Below are 16,684 nucleotides of genomic sequence, written 5' to 3' on the forward strand. Positions count from 1 at the left end.
TGCTGTTTTTCAAACTGTCCAACCTATTCCTTGGGTCTTCCTAGGGCTGTGCTAGGCCCTTCCCTTAACCAGTCCCTTATCTGGATCTTCCAGTGGTTCCCTCCCCATATCCCATCCAATCCTTTTCCCAGATTTTCTCAGCTGGACTCCTCCCCTTATGGTCCCCATTTTGGCTCCTACTACTCATGCACTTACTTCCCTCTGTACCATCTTGGCTTCTACAGTGCATGGCTCAGCAAAGGAATCCACCCTTACTATTTTATCTCTCTCTCCTTCGGTGCCTGTGAATGAGTCCATTTTCCCCAGAGAGATTGGAAAGCCTGTCCTTCCTGCCTGCCTAGGGGTTAAGTTTCATGTCTGAAGATGGAAATGAGGCTGTCTCCTGGGAAGTGTGAAGCTGCCACTTCCTAATTCAGCAGGCCTAATGTCAGACTCCATTTGCTCCCTTCCTTTGTTTTTACTGTGTGTGAGTGTGTGTGTGTGTGTGTGTGTGTGTGTGTGTGTGTGTGTGTGTGTTGTATGTAGTTAATCCTCACCAGAGGATATTTTTCAACTGATTTTTAGAGAGAGTGGAAAGGTGGACTAAAGACAGAGAAAAACATCAATGTGAGGGAGACACATCAATTAGTTGCTTCATGCACACACCCACCAGGGCTGGGGAGGAACCTGCAACCAAGTTATATATCCTTGACCAGAATTGAAACCAGGACCCTTCAGTCCACAGGCCTGTGAGCTATCCACTGAGCCAAATTGGCTATGGCACTCCCTTCTTTTGTTAATAACTAACTTTATACTCTAATGTTTACAGTAACAAAGACTTTAAAAATCTTAAATTTATAAAACCATATTATTTATATATAGTCAACATGTTAAACATTTACTGAATTTCAGGTTCTAAACAAGGCATGATAATGATAGAAATATGAATAAGCATATTTTACAAATTCAAGGTAGCACAGAGCTTATTAAGTGAATTAGAACATGTAATTAAAGTGTTCTAGGAGATAGAAGAGAAATTAATATAAAATATGGTATATTAATTTTGGTAAAATATTTAATTACTTTAAAACCTATTTTTCTTACCCACCTCAGCTGGTGTGGCTCAGTCGTTGAGCATTGATCCGGGAATCAAGGGGGAGCTGATTTGATTCCTGGTCAGGGCACTTGCCCCTGTTGTGGTTGTGGGCTTGATTCTCACTAGGAGGTCTGTAGGAAGCAGCCTACCTATGTTTCTATATCTCTATCATTTTCCCTTCCTCTCTCTCTCTAAAATTATATCTATCTATCTATCTATCTATCTATCTATATATATATATAGTTAAAAACTTTTTCTCATTTGAAAAATTGAAATAAAAATACTAAAATGGGAGAATAGTTTATGAGATTGCAGACAATGTATCTGTTAGACATGAACAGAGCAAAGATGATGGACCAAGTAAAGAAACTCACTAGGACAGAAAGCCCCAGATGCCTAGCAAGAGACAAAACTAGGAAAACAAGAACTTGGCCCCAGGGTAACCTGTCCTCCACCAGCATATCACTGGTCATGGGTTTGGATGCCTAATCGTTCATATCGCTGGTCAGGTGGTTTAGACTCCCCTGATCTTTTCCTCCCTAAAGATAACATCTAGGCCTCAGTTGTATTGCAGCTCCAGGCCCAGAAAAGCAGCAAAACCAAAGTTATGCTGTGGCTGCTTCAGAACCAGATACACTGGCTAATGACCCCCTGCCCTGGCACCAACCAATCAGTGAAGACCACAACCCTGAAAGAGCACACCTGGAAAGCTAATGAGACACTCCGCTGAGACCTCCTCTAAGATTGCCATCTGCAAGAGAGAGATAAACATGCTCCGGAAGAAGGGCTCTGTGTGCTCTCACTCCAAGAAGCACACCTGTGCCATTCTCTCCCCACTCTGCTTCCCCCAAGGGGACCTGCAACCAGGATAAGCAATAGGCAGCGGCAGCTGGCTCAGGGCCAACTCCCTGAACCTGTCGGTCTCCAAGGCTCCCTTTTCTCTGACTTCTCAGTGAGCCAAAGCCCCCCAACCCAGGCGTTCCTGTTGCTTCTTCTATGCCCTTTTTTGTTTCAATGTCCTAAGTATATTTTTGCTGCCATCAATACCCTTTGGTTCAGTGCTGTGTAGCCCTTCCCTTTAATTATCCCATCTTTCCTCCTCTTTTCCTTAAATAAATTCGTGGTTTTTTCTTTTTAATTCACCATCTGAGATGGCTATTTAGCTTGCCCACGTACCACCAACTTCAACCTTTCAATACAGCATTTGCATTCTATTAATAGGTCCTCAAGAAGTTGGGACTATTATTATCATTGTTTAAGTTTAAGAAGCCTCCATCAAAGCAGAAGCATTTTACTGGGAATTAACAGAAAGAAAGAAGGAGATTGAGATTTGAAGTGGGATCTGAGTGGCAGAGACAGCATTCCAGGTAATTATAGGGTAAACATATAGAAAAAGAATTTTTAGAGTCTTTCTATTTCTATAATGAAAGTCTGTGAATAAGTTCTTAGTAGACAATATCTCTACAGTGCCGTAAAAATGAATAAGTGTTTTTTGGTACATTTCACAAATTGTTTAGAAAGGTAGCCTCCCTGAACCATTTCACTCCCTTCTGTGTATATCTCCCCTCAACACAGAATGTACAATAGACTAAGTGACTTAATGTAAGTTGACCAGTAATGCAGGAACTATATAAGCAAACATAACAAACGCATTAAAATACTTAGTAACAACCCACACATGGCACCACTGTACATGACTGATGAGATGAACTGACGATATGATGTATAATTCAACAAAATGTGATTACTATTATAGCATAACCGCATATTTCTAAGGAAATATATATGTGTTGGTTTTGAGGGTAGATCTGAGCATCAGAATAGAGAAATCAGTGCTGTCTGGGCAAGAGGTGTATAGCATACATTTGTGTTTTCCCCAAACTTCATGCAGATCACATTTTTATTACTTACGCTACAATATTTCAGACAAATCTTTTCTTATACCAAAACACATTTATTAAAAAAAAGAAAAATTAGTTCTCTGTTTATCACTATATATATATATATATATATATATATATATATATATATATATATATAACAATTTGTTTAAGCCAAAGAAAAAGAAAAAAAAAAGTATATGAGAAAGACATTTGGTAGAATTCTCAGAATTTAAAGAGCCTGTGAAGCTTTTACTGGCAGGTACTTTACATTAACTGTGCCAAAGGAAACAGCAGTTATTTCTCTTGCCTGTCTTTTGGGGTGGAACCAGTCATTTTATATTTTATCAAAGCTGCTGATATTAACATAAAGAAACCAAAACTCATATTTTACATTATTATTTAACAGTCTAAAGGAATAATATTTTAAAATTGTATGGATGGAACACAAATATATTTCTGGCTTTCAAGCTACAGATTTTTTTCCCCTAGGAGTTGATTTTCACCCCCAGATTTTTTTTTAAGGCAACAGTAATATTTTTTGCTGAAAATTATTCAAGAGGATTTTAGAGTCTCACCATTCAATTAAATTAGGTAGGATATGCAGTATTCCTGAAGGACAAAAGTTTTATTCTGTTAGGTTTTGGTTTACCATAGTGCCTTCTTTCACACTAAAACTAAAAAGAAATGTACATTTTCATTAACATTGAAAACTAGATATGTTATTATAGCTATAACAGTTTTCAGAATCATTTGTTTCATTGATTTAAGAAATCTGGTGGAATGTTAGTGGAGGTTGAGAATGTATAGGAGATGACTATAATCCTTTGTCACATCTATAGATTATCTTTAGGAGCCATAGCTTCTTAATTGATTTCAGAGAAATAAAGCTCTTACTAAAGATCATCAGTTTCTGAATCATATTCCTACTGCCAGCATTCTCTTAGGACTTCTCTTCTCATCTGTTTTAAAGCTACAATCTCTATAATGTTATCCGAACAGTATCAGACAGCATGAATGGTGTTACTACATTTTGAGAGCACAGATACAAAACATTAGAAAGAACCACAGGAACAATACGCAGTGGGCCCAGTTTTGTTTTATACATGTTCTCTGTCTATGCAGAACTTCCAGGTCTCCAAACGTAAATTATCTTCCATCTATCTTGAGCTAAGAATACAATAAAATAACTCTTTTTTAATAAAGCAGAACCAGGTGGCATAAATAACTGCCAAATAAGATAATTTGGCTATGAACTGAGAATTATATTGTTGGTAAAAAAAAAAACAAAAATCTAACATTTATCTTGTGGATAGGGAGATAGCCCAGGATGATTCTAGAATCAAAGATTGCATGAAATGTAAAAAAAAAAAAAAAAAAAAAAAAAAAAGTAAAAATTTGAAAATAAACAAACATGGAAATATGAAAAATTCAAAAATATAAGTTAAGGAAACTATTGCTTTTGAAAAGCAGAAGAAAGTCCTATCTTATAATAATTTTGAAAAATAATTTAAGAACACTTTATAATTACTTGATTATGTTGATTAGCACTGTTAGCAATATATTTAAAATTTTAAAGGAAAAATAATTGAAAATAATAATCTCACAGATCCAAAATACTCAAAGTCAAGCACAGAAACATTTTTTAAAAATCATAAAATTGCTTAAAACCAACCTTAAAGGACATGTCTTAAAAGTAACCCAAGGGAAATAAAGACATATTATGTACAGATAAAGATGACAGCATATTGCTCACCTGACACAATTCAAGTGAGAAGATAATTAAGCAAATTCTTTAAAGTACTGAAAAAAATCTTTCAAATACAAAAGCAAAAATTAATTTCAGACATGCAAAAGCTGAAACAATTCATATGAATTTAGAGTTGAAAAAATCTGTAGTAATGCAGTTGACTCACATTACCAAAAATATCAAAATCCTTCAGAAGGATGAAAACTTATACTAGCTAGAAAATTGAACCCCCACAAAGGAATAAAATGGGGCAGAAGTAACTGTGGTAATAAATGCATGACTGTTTTATTACTTAAATCTTTTCAAATATTGTTTAAACAAATGTTACAAGACTTTAAGTAAAAATAGTACTAAATTGCATATGGGATTATAACATATTTTATGTGCAATTAAAATGTATGACATCAATAGAACAAAGATTAGAAGGTGAGAATTTGAGATTTACCAATATCTCAAGTTAAAATATTCCATTCTCTAAGTAAAATCACCTTTTCTTTTTAGCCAGTAAGTTTTTCTAAAACATTCAAATCAATAAATTTTAACCCAAATGATATGAAACTATATATTTACAGTATATCAAATCTATGTGATAATTATCATATTTCAAAACTGAAAAGTTTAGATATTGTTTCAGGCTAATGCATACTAAAGCATCAGAAATAAAATGTGGCAATGCCATTTTTTAAGTTATTTTGTTGCTATTGTTTTAATTATTTGTTATTTCTGAATTCTGGCATGTATCTTAATGTGGCTTATTTTTTAATGGTGTCTTTACTGTTCATATAATAACATTACTTGCACATTAAAATGTGTAAATATTCTTAATCTTTATTAGAACAATGATTACTGACATTGTTTATCTGAAACACATGGACCACTAATCTTTTAGTTTTTTCTTTTACTTTTAATAGATACATGAGTTAAAAACTTCCTCTTAAATTTGCAGTTAAGTAATCCAAATTCTGTCATAAAAGGTAGATAACATCTCACATTTGGGAGACAATAAGAGAAGTAAGAAATATGGCAGAAGAGAATTCATGCTCAGTCTAAAAAGAGCTGAGTTTCAACAAATTATTTTCATATTATGGCATTTTCATGTCTTGTCTTCCAAGAGAATCTGAAAATATTTATTTTTAAACATGAGTTCTCATGAATTTTATAAGTTGATATTAATGTTGTTAAAATTAATATAGGCAAAAATACTGCAGGCCAAACATATATGTGTGCATCCTAATATATAAAAAACCCTAGGTTGGAACATCCAGTAACAACTGAGGTTCAACCAACTGGAAGTCAGTCCTGCAATCACTGACTGCTTTTATTGCAGGTGGTTCCCCAAAACTGATTGCTGAGGGGTCTGGAAATCAGGGCAAGAGAGAGGCCTGAAATGAGAAGCAGGGACTGATTCATTGCCTCCGTGGCAGCTTTTAATCAGGACTTGCCTCTCCACTTCTCTCTAGGCCTCCACCAAGGCTGCTGATTACCCAGGCCTTTCTGATCAGGCCCCGTTAATAGGCCCAGAGACAATGACTGGCATAGAAAGCAACCAATCAGAACCAAATCTGGGTGAATTGTGAGGAGCCAATGGCTGACTAGGAGCAGAGTTTTTGATGCTGACTGGCAGAGAAGCCAACCAATCAGAACCAAATTGGCTGGCAGAGGTGGGCAGTTGGGGGCAAGATCAGGCTGGCAGGAGTAGGCTGTTGTGGGTGAGATCAGGCCAAAAGTGGAGGGCAGTTGGGGTGAGATTAGGCAGGCAGGAGAGGGCAGTTAGGGGTGATCAGGCTGGCAGGCAGATGGGTTAGGGGCAATTAGGCAGGCAGGCAGAGGCAGTTAGGGGTGACCAGGCAGGAGAGCGGTTAGGAGGCAGTGGTCTCAGACTGCAAGAGGGATGTCCGACTGCCGGTTTAGGCCCCAATCCCACAGGGCTGGGGCCTAAACCAGCAGTTGGGCATCCCCCAAGGGGTCCCTGATTGGAAAGGGTGCAGGCTGGGAACCCCCACTCTATGCACAAATTTCATGCATTGGGCCACTAGTGTATATATAATGTGCCTTATATTTAGACACATAATGAAATACACATATAAACATTTATACACACATACATGCACACATATACACAAAACTGTGGGGTATATTTGGACCATGGGACTGTAGTTTAAAACAAAAAAATGATTACTTTTGTCAAAGTGGAACATTAGCCCTTCATGCTATGACATATAAATATCTGGAAATATATTTTTGGATAGTGTTACTACAAAAAGAAGTAAACAATGGAAGATAGCTTATTTAATAAAACTTATTTATTAACACAGGAGAGTTTTTTTTCACATACCCATATTTGTTATTTTTTTTTATGGGTACAACCCTTGATTTGACCTGGCCCTTCAGAGTTGTTGTTATTTTTTTAATCTACTCTTTTAAAAAGACCTTTGAAGTTTACTTTCTCTTTAATGCCTATCACAAGACCTGTATCACAGACTGGCAATGAAATGTTCTGCCTCACTGAACCTCTCTCACAGACCCTGTGTTAGAAGCGAATGGACTTTCTCCCCTTCTTTCTTCCCTTAACACTTTCCATGGGAGCGCAAAGAACACCTTTGAAGGAAGCCTGCAGATCTCAACATCTCATGAAAGAGAATTGATTGTGCTTCCCCACACATACACAAGCCCCATAGAGCATGAAGTTGTTGTTATGAATATAATTATTTTGGGTCAGTTGTGTAGATTTGAAACTCAGGTTGGTTAGAATCTGGCTCCAAATATAGAAACCATCTAGATAGCTTGAGCTTTCAAGAAAAGTGAAATCTGAAATTTCAAGTTTTCAATAATACACTTTCATTTTTTCCTCTATCAGTTTTAAATTGTGTTTGAGGAAGCAAAACTTAAATAGTAAGTTCAACCAAGTATTAATAATGTCCGGCATTTAAATAATGTGCATCATACTTAAAGTTGTTGATGATAAGAAGGATATGATGTAAACGTTATATCTTGTATACCTGTGGTTTACAATTCTCAAGTGAGTGTACAACATAATTCAAATAAGAGAATAAAAGCTAACAATATATTGGTATTTACCATCAAATAGTGAACTCTTTGAAGATACTATAAAAGGTTATTTTGCTTAAATGTTCTTTTAATTAAAGTAAATATTTGAATCAGTAAACCAAATATAATTAGTGTACAACTCTCATTACAAATATATAATATATCTTGTGATAGAGATAGAGACAAATCTTCAGCACTGTTGGGACAAGTCTAAACTTACTAAGGAATAAAAAATTCTGAAGCAGATGGAATAAATAAAATATTAACTTGGAAAATTCAGTGGCAACTTAAAAGTGGGTATGTGCACATTCAATAAGAAAGGGAAAACTTAGTACTTTTGCATGAGAAAAACTCTGAGCACCCAAACCACAATTTACAGACTGTACAACATATATCATACCATAATAGTCTCTGATGCCTTGATTTTATAAACTTTCAGTATAAAATTAAATTCTGAGACAACTGAAAGGAGATTTCAACGTCATGGTAGAGCAGTTTATAAAGATTAACACTCTCATCAAGAACAATAACAAAATCTAGAAAAATACATAGGACAAACAAAATTCAAGGAATAAAAATTACTTGGAAATGTGGAGTCATGACAAGCTAAGCCCGATAGTCACTTCAGCTTTCTGCCTTGAATGGCTTTCCAAATCATAGCAAGAGAAGTAGAGGGTTAGGGAAATGTACATCACAGGTCTTGCTGCAGTTTCACTGAATTACCAATAATGAAGTTATACCTTGAAACTGTCAAATAGACTGAGACATAAGGGGAAAGAGAGAATCACATAATGAGACTAAGATTCTGTTTCAGATATGTCCATAAAGCACCTATTAGTTTTCTGGAGCTGTTATAACAAAATACAATAGGTTGTTTGAACAACAAAAAATTATTTTCTCACAGATCTGAAAGCTGAGAGGTCAAGGTTAAGGTGACAGCAGAGTTGGGTTTCACTGAGCCCTCTCATTTGAGATGTGGAAAGCTGATTTATTATTGTCTCTTCAGATGGCCATCCATCCCTCTGTGCATGCTTATCCCTGGTGCCTCTTTCTTCTGGTAAGTGTACTACCAATATTGGATAAGAGCCCCACCCAAGAGCTCACTTTAACATAATCATTTCTTTAAAGATGTAATTTTTAAAGACCTTATCTGCAAATAAGTTAACATTGTGAGGTCCTGGGGATTGGGACTTCCACATATGGATTTGGAAACACAGTTCAGACCATATTAAATTATTTGATGACTCAAATTATGTATTTAAATAGTGATACACACAAAGCAGAAAGCAAGAGCTATGTGAGTCACATAACTCCACAAAAGCTGTAGGTTTTCCAATGCTGAGGAGACAGAGGTTATAACTCAGTTCTCACCAAGAGGAAGGTTATTTAGTTAACAGAAAAAGAAAAGAGAGAGAGACTTTAAGTTGAAATCACAGGATGTCTAAAACCAAAAAGAATTATTTTTTAATGGATGAGCAACTAAAAGTAACTACCACTAACCCAGGTTAACAAACATATTTACCTAGAACAGGTGATTTAAAAGTTCTCCAGCTTTCCAGAAAAAAAGTAAATCCTTTTAAGAGTAAGATAAGGTAGAACTTTATCAATTTTCTTTAAAACATATTTGACATTCAATAAAAAAGCATAGACATTCCAAAGGAGAAGACCAAATGAGGTAAACCAAAGCCCAAACAACAAAACAATGTAAAAAGACCATAAGGCAACTTACTTTTCCTACACAAAGAGACTGAAGAATTCAACTTCAGTTGCAAAATGAAAATAGTTTTGGAGTCATTACTCCTGTATTTATAATGACCAAAGCTTAAGCTGAATGCTAATAATTTTATTTTTTTTTTTACTTTCTTATTAGAGAACCGAGATTGCAGGACAAAGTGCCATCCCCAAATATCCAAATATGACAAAATAAGTAGATTTAGAGTCACAGCAGAGATCTGCTTACCTGGACCAGAAGCCACTGGAGCCATATACAGTGGTAGAAATATTTAAATGATAATTTTGACTAAGTACAAATCAGCTTGAGAATGGAGAAATTCATGGGGCTGCAGTCTTACCAGGCCACTCATACCCTAATGGGTTTTACCTCAAGGAAATAGATCAGGTTCTCAAGGTCAAGATCCAGGAAAGAACCCTTCATGACTGGCAATAGGAAGACTGGGTTAGTCTTTGTGGAATAACCAGGAAGCATACTCTAGAACAAAAGCCTACTCTGAATGGGAAAAGAAACCCACCTTTATCAGTCTTATCCTACCTGGAGCAGGACGGGTATTCCTCATAGTCAAGCCTCTTCTAGTCTCATTGTTTCTCCTTGTTAGTGTAGGTAGCTAGTTAGGTATTCACAAAAGCTGGTTAAACCTGGTTAAGTCTGAAAGCTACAACTTCCAGACCCTCCAGGGAAAGCCAAAGGAGCATTAATCACAGAGTGGGCAGGAAAGACCCCCTTTCCAATCTCCCCAGGGAACAGCCAACTCCCTCCGAGTTTGCAGGGACAGGAATAAGCTTTATGGAGGAAATTCCCTTGCTGAGGCATGCATAGTAAAAGCCAGGTGACCATAAAGAGGAGGAAAATAGCCTGGGAAAATGTGGGGGGAAATACTGGAAAGGATAAGGGCACGGAATCCTCCATGATCCAGCAGAGGGACTGGATAGCGGGAGAACCCTAGAACTAGCCCCCAAAGGACTAGAAAAAGATTGGTTGGTTTGAAAGAGAGCTTACTCCTTCCCAAACACGAGGTTTGCTCTCCTGCTCTCTCCTTAGCAGCTGCGGGGCCCCAGTGCAGTCTGGGCGGCAACATGCAGATGCGGAACTGAGACACTGTGAAGGACAAGTGTGGGCCCAGAGGCTGGACCTCTTCCACAGCCAGCTGGAGGTGAGCCACCTGGTCATGGTTAGACACCCAGCACCTGTGGGCAGTCCTTGGTTTTTGCCCCAATCAACCTTGTCACTGTTGCTCACAACCTCAGATGCATACGCCCCCAAAATGCTTTCCATGCGATTCCACAGAAGAATCATATTTCCAGCGGCAACAGGCAACATGATGGCTCCCTGACTGGGATTCGAAACTGAGCCAAAGTGGTGAGACTTTGTGCCAACTTCTAGCCACCACAGCTTTTGATCTAAGAGGAAAAATATTATACAACTGGAGAAATAATTATGAAAGGTAGATCCCAGAGACACAGGCCCAAATCAGAGACTAAGATTTATTCATGAGATTATAGAGTGCTTCCCCTCCAAGACATCACAGCACCAACAGGGCTAGACTATAATTACAGGGTAGCATAAAAGGGACGTTAGTTAAAAACAAAGGAAGTCTGAATAAAACATAGATTTTAGTTAATAAGGATGTATTCGGATTGATTCACTAAGTTTAATAAATTCAATCAAACTCATGTAAGATGTTAATTATAGAAACTGAGTGTTCCATGTATATGAGAACTCTCTGTACTATCTTTACAATTTTTTTCTGTAAATTTAAAAGTGTTTTGCCTGGCCAGAGTGGCTCAGTTTGTGGAGTATCATCTCGTCCACTGAAAGGTTGTAGGTTCTATTCTTGGTCAGGGCACATACCTGGGTTGCGGGTTCGGTCCCTGGTTGGGACATGTAGGGAAAGAAGCCAATTGATGCTTCTCTCCCATATCAAAGCTTCTCTCTCTCTTCCTCTTCTTTCCTCTCTCTCTAAAGTCAATAAAACTTTAAAAAAATAAAATAGAAGTGTTTTAAAACAAATTTCTATTTAAAATGTGAAATTATATATATTGCTAAAAAGCTCTATCAGTGATCTAGGTACTAGAGATATTAGAGGGAATTTATGTAATCATAATTAATTCAAGAATAAGTAATATCACAAGCAACTGCAATTTATGAAATAGTTAAGTAGAAATTCTAGAATTGAGAAAAAGACTAGCAATATGATTAAGATGTTCTAGTAATGCAGTAGCCATCATAATAAAGAAGGAACAATAAGCTGGATATTAGCTTAGAAAAAATATCCCAATTGAGACACAGATTGTGAAAAGCTGGAAATTAAAAAAAAAAGAATGTAAAAGACATATAGACATAATATAGAGATTAAAATTTTACAAACAGAAAAGAGATAATAGATAAAAATTCACCAAGTCAAATATTCAGAAAAATCTATGAAACACAGGGAAACTAATGCCTGAATATTTCCAAGCATATATAAACATATTATTTTTAAAAAAAACTTTTATAAACAAAGGAAAAAGAGGAATCTTAAATGAGTCAGAAAAAAAAGATGCATTATTTTTAAAGAAATAACAATGAGGAAAAAGTTTCATCAGAAACTTTGTAAGAAAAAAATACCTTAACTTTCCATTAGGGGAAAAATTGTCCATCTGGAATTCTATAATTAATAAAAATATACTTTAAGAATTAAGGCAAATTATGAATATATATATATATATATATATATATATATGCAAGGTATTTGAGTTAAAGAGAAAAATATGAGAGGAAAGTACGCATCTTAAGGAATGAAGGAAATAAATACATCAGGAATGAGAATTTACAGGGAAAAAACAACTTTAATTTTATTTAAGTTAAAATTCCTATAATTTTCAAAATGTAGTTAAATACATATGATGAAGTAACATAAATGTAGAAAGGAAAGAGGTTATATGATTTCATGATTTTTAGCTATAACTTGAAATTGTTAAGCAATGCCTCTAAACTGACTTAAAATTTAAGAATGCACATTATAATACCAATAGGTATAGCTAAACTGTCAATAAATAATTTAAAATTTAATTAAATAAATAACCAATTATATAAGAGGGCATGAGAGAACAGAGAAATAAAATAAAAAAAATAGAAAAAGGCCCTTGTCAGTTTTGCTCAGTGGGTAGAGCATCAGCCTATGAACTAAAGGGTCCCAGGTTTGATTCTGGTCAAGGGCACATGACCAGGTTTTGGGCTTGAATCCAAGTAAGGGGCATGCAGGAGGCAGCCAATCAATGATTCTCTCTCACCATTGATGTTTCTATTTCTCTCTCCTTCTCTCTTCCTCTCTAAAATCAATATATATATATATATATATATATATATATATATATATATATATATATATATATATATTAGGTCTAGTAATAATGTCGTTTTCTAATATTTTTAAATCGAATTTATTTAAACAATACAACAAAATTTAATCAACAATATAGTTGCCATTGTTTTCTACTACTTGTGCCCAATGCTCAGGAAGCATTTTAATCCCTCTGTTGTAAAATTCTTGTGATTTTGATGCAAAAAATTCGGTCAATGCATTTTTGAGGCATTCTTCATTATTAAATTTTTTTCCAAGAAGAAAGTTTTGCAAAGAATGAAACAAATGGTAATCAGAAGGGGCAATATCAGGAGAATATGCAGGTTGAGGGAGAACTTCCCATTCCAACTGGCACAGTTTTTCAGCAGTGATTCTTGCAGTATGCGGTCGTGCGTTATCGTGGTGAAGAATTACGCCTTTCCGATTAATCAGCGCGGGTTCTTTTTCTCTTAAAGCTTGGGCTAACCTTTCCAATTGGACACTATACACTGCACTTGTAATGGTTTGGTTAGATGGTAAAAGTTCATAATGAAGAGTTCCTTTAAAATTCCACCAAACACACAACATCACTTTTTTCGCTTGCAAGTCAGGTTTTGGCGTGGGCTGCGGAGCCTCATTTTTGTCCAACCATTGAGGCCGCCATTTCAAATTAACATACAGCACCCATTCTTCATATCTGGTAGCAATTTGCTCTAAAAAGGGCAAAGGGTTTTGACGAGAGAGGAGCGAACTGCAAATTGTGACTCTTTGATTACGGTTGTTGTCGGTCAACTCATGAGGAACCCATTTTCCAAACTTTTGGACTTTGCCAAGTGCACGCAATTGATTGGAAATTGTTTTTTGTGAACAATTTAAAGTTGTCGCAAGCTCTTGTTGGGTAATTTGAGGATTTTGCACCAAAAGAGCTTGAAGAGCTTCTTGATCAAAATTGGATACACGGCCTCGACCACGCTTGTCATCTAACGAAAAATTTCCCTCGCGAAATTTCTCAAACCAACGCTGGCATTTTCTGGCACTAACTGCATCTTGACCAAGAGCACTACAGATGTTTTTTGCAGCCTCACTTGCTTTTCTTCCTAATTGGAACTCGTAAAGCATGCAGTGCCGAATATGCTCTTCATCAGCCATCTTCTTAGCCCTAGTTTTGCAACAAAAACCAAACCAAACACAACCTTTTTCAAGCAAAACTTGTTAATTGCACTTCACACGTTCTGTAGATACCACGTGTTTGAAGGTTATGTCAATACAAGTCAACACCAAGCAAGATTTTAAAAGAATGTTAAAAACGACATTAATTATTACTAGACCCGATATATATAATCATTGCAACTGAAACAACCAAACAGATGACCAAATAGGCTGTGTGGAGTGATCAGGCTGCAGGGCTATTAGTGAGGGCCAACCAAACAACTGAGCAATGGACTGCGTGAGGTGACCAGGCCGGCAGGGAGGGCAGTTGAGAGCAATTAGGCAGGCAGGAGAGCAGTTAGGAGCCAGTGGTCCAGGATTGTGAGAGGGATGTCTGGCTGCCAATTAACCCCAATACCCAGGATTGGGGCCTAAACTGGCAGTTGGACATCCCCCAAGGGGTCTCAGATTGGAGAGGGTGTAGGCTGGACTGAGGTAACACCCCTCCCCCATGCACAAATTTTGTGCATGGGGCCTCTAGTAAAAATATTTTAAAAATGATAAAATAGTATATATAAATTCAACAATATCAATAGTTAACATTGTATGCTAATGCTCTAAACACTCCAATTAAAAGGCAGAAATTATCAAGAAAATTAAATAAGCAGTGCAGCTATGCAATACATTTTAAATACAAACACAGTTAGGTTGAAAGTCAATAGTATAAAAAGATAGATCTTGCAAATTGTTGACTGAAAAAAAATGAAGTTGCTTTTAGCATCAAATATAATAGACGTTAAGACAAATACTCGCAGAGGTAAAAGGGGGGCATTTCAACTGATAAGAAGAATTCATCAGGATAATATAAAATTATGAACATATTATAAGTAGTAGAGAACTTCAAAAGGCATTAAGCAAACTTTGAAAATTATAGAAAAAAAATTCCAAAATCATAGGTTATTTATTTATTTATTTATTAAGGTATCACATATTTGTCCTCATCCCCCATTCCCATCCCAAACGCCTCCCATGCATGCTCCCACCCCCCTGTTGTCCATGACCATTGGTTAGGCTCATATGCATGCACACAAGTCCTTTGGTTGATCTATCCCCCTTATCCCCACCCTCCCCTACCTTCCCTCTGAGGTCCAACAGTCTTATCTATGCTTCCTTGTCTCCGGGTCTATTCTTGCTCATCAGTCCATGTTGTTCATCATTTATCCTAGATAAATGAGATCATGTGCTACTAGAAATAAACTTATAAGAACCGAAAATGAAACCATATATTTTAAGCAAATATATATAATACAATAAGAAAGTAGCAAAGGCAAAATAATATAAAAGTAAACTCTTATTCACAAAAATAAAATCAGAAGAGAATCCATGTCATAAATAAAAATGTGCGAATCTTATGTAACTTCATTTCTCCTGATAGCAAAAATATCTACATATTAAAGAATGTAAATAAATATAGAAGAGTAATATTTTAATAAAAAAGTATTACATTCCAAAACCGGTTTGGCTCAGTGGATAGAGAGTCGGTCTGCGGACTAAAAGGTCCCGGGTTCGATTCTGGTCAGGGGCATGTACATTGGTTACGGGCACATCCCCGGGGGGGGCGGGGGGGGGGGAGGGTGCAGGAGGTAGCTGGTCGATGTATCTCTCTCATCTGTGTTTCTAACGCTCTATCCCTCTCTCTTCCTCTCTGTGAAAAATCAATAAAATATATATATTTTTACAAAGTATTACAAAATGTATTGATAAAAAGAACAAATGAACCTGAGGTTAGAACCACAGTTTCTTCACCCTAAAAGTTTTTATTAATTAACTCATTAGCTCGCCAAAATAAACTTTTGAAGTGAAACAACCAAGGTTGCCAATGCACTGGGCTAGTTTTTCATATCAAAATGTAAACCAACTGTTTATAATTCAAGACAAAGTGGACTAATACTTGAAAGAAAGCATAACCTCTGTGTTCCATTAGTTTATGCTGACCACAGTCCAATTTAAACTAGTATTGCTTATAACATTTTCTTTCTCAGCATACCGTAAAAATGTGGAACTTTTGTAATTATCTCCAAACAGAGCAGAATTAATTCAGAGCAAACTACTCAAAGCTGCTAATGACTGCATGATCATGTAATTTTATTGTTTCAGCAAAGGATAGCATGCATGTAAATTTTATTTAACTTTGCTTTGAATAATGAATAGCTAGGAGAGAAAAAAACTTCATTTTTCTGGAAGTTTATTAGTGTGGTTTTTTTTTCCTCCTTTGGTGGAATTGCAGTTTTATAACTGCTGCTACACTCTATAAATAATAAATGGTTTACTTTGCATAATTTAAAGTTCTCAGTAGAAATGTGATATCTTTAAACTTTCTGGGCACTAATTCTTTGATATTGTAAAACAATTAAAGTGGAACAGATTTCAGATTTCATTTTTTAAGTTGCACAATTAAGGTACAAAGAATAATAATTTAATTATTCTTTATAATTTATTCATTATTATTGTAAATCTTCTAATTAATATTGTAAATCTAATTTTTCAGTGACATAGTTAATAATTTTATAAAATACTACTTTATAACTGATAGATGAATGGATATTTGAATCACAGGAATATATTTAGAGGTGTTTTACCATAGTTTGTGTCATGCACAGTGTTGTGCTTGATAGAATGGAAAACATGTTCATTAGCCAAAACCGGTTTGGCTCAGTGGTAGAGT

Source organism: Pipistrellus hanaki (genome assembly GCF_964339955.1).
Source record: "Pipistrellus hanaki genome assembly, chromosome: 2".
NCBI classification, from domain to species: domain Eukaryota; kingdom Metazoa; phylum Chordata; class Mammalia; order Chiroptera; family Vespertilionidae; genus Pipistrellus; species Pipistrellus hanaki.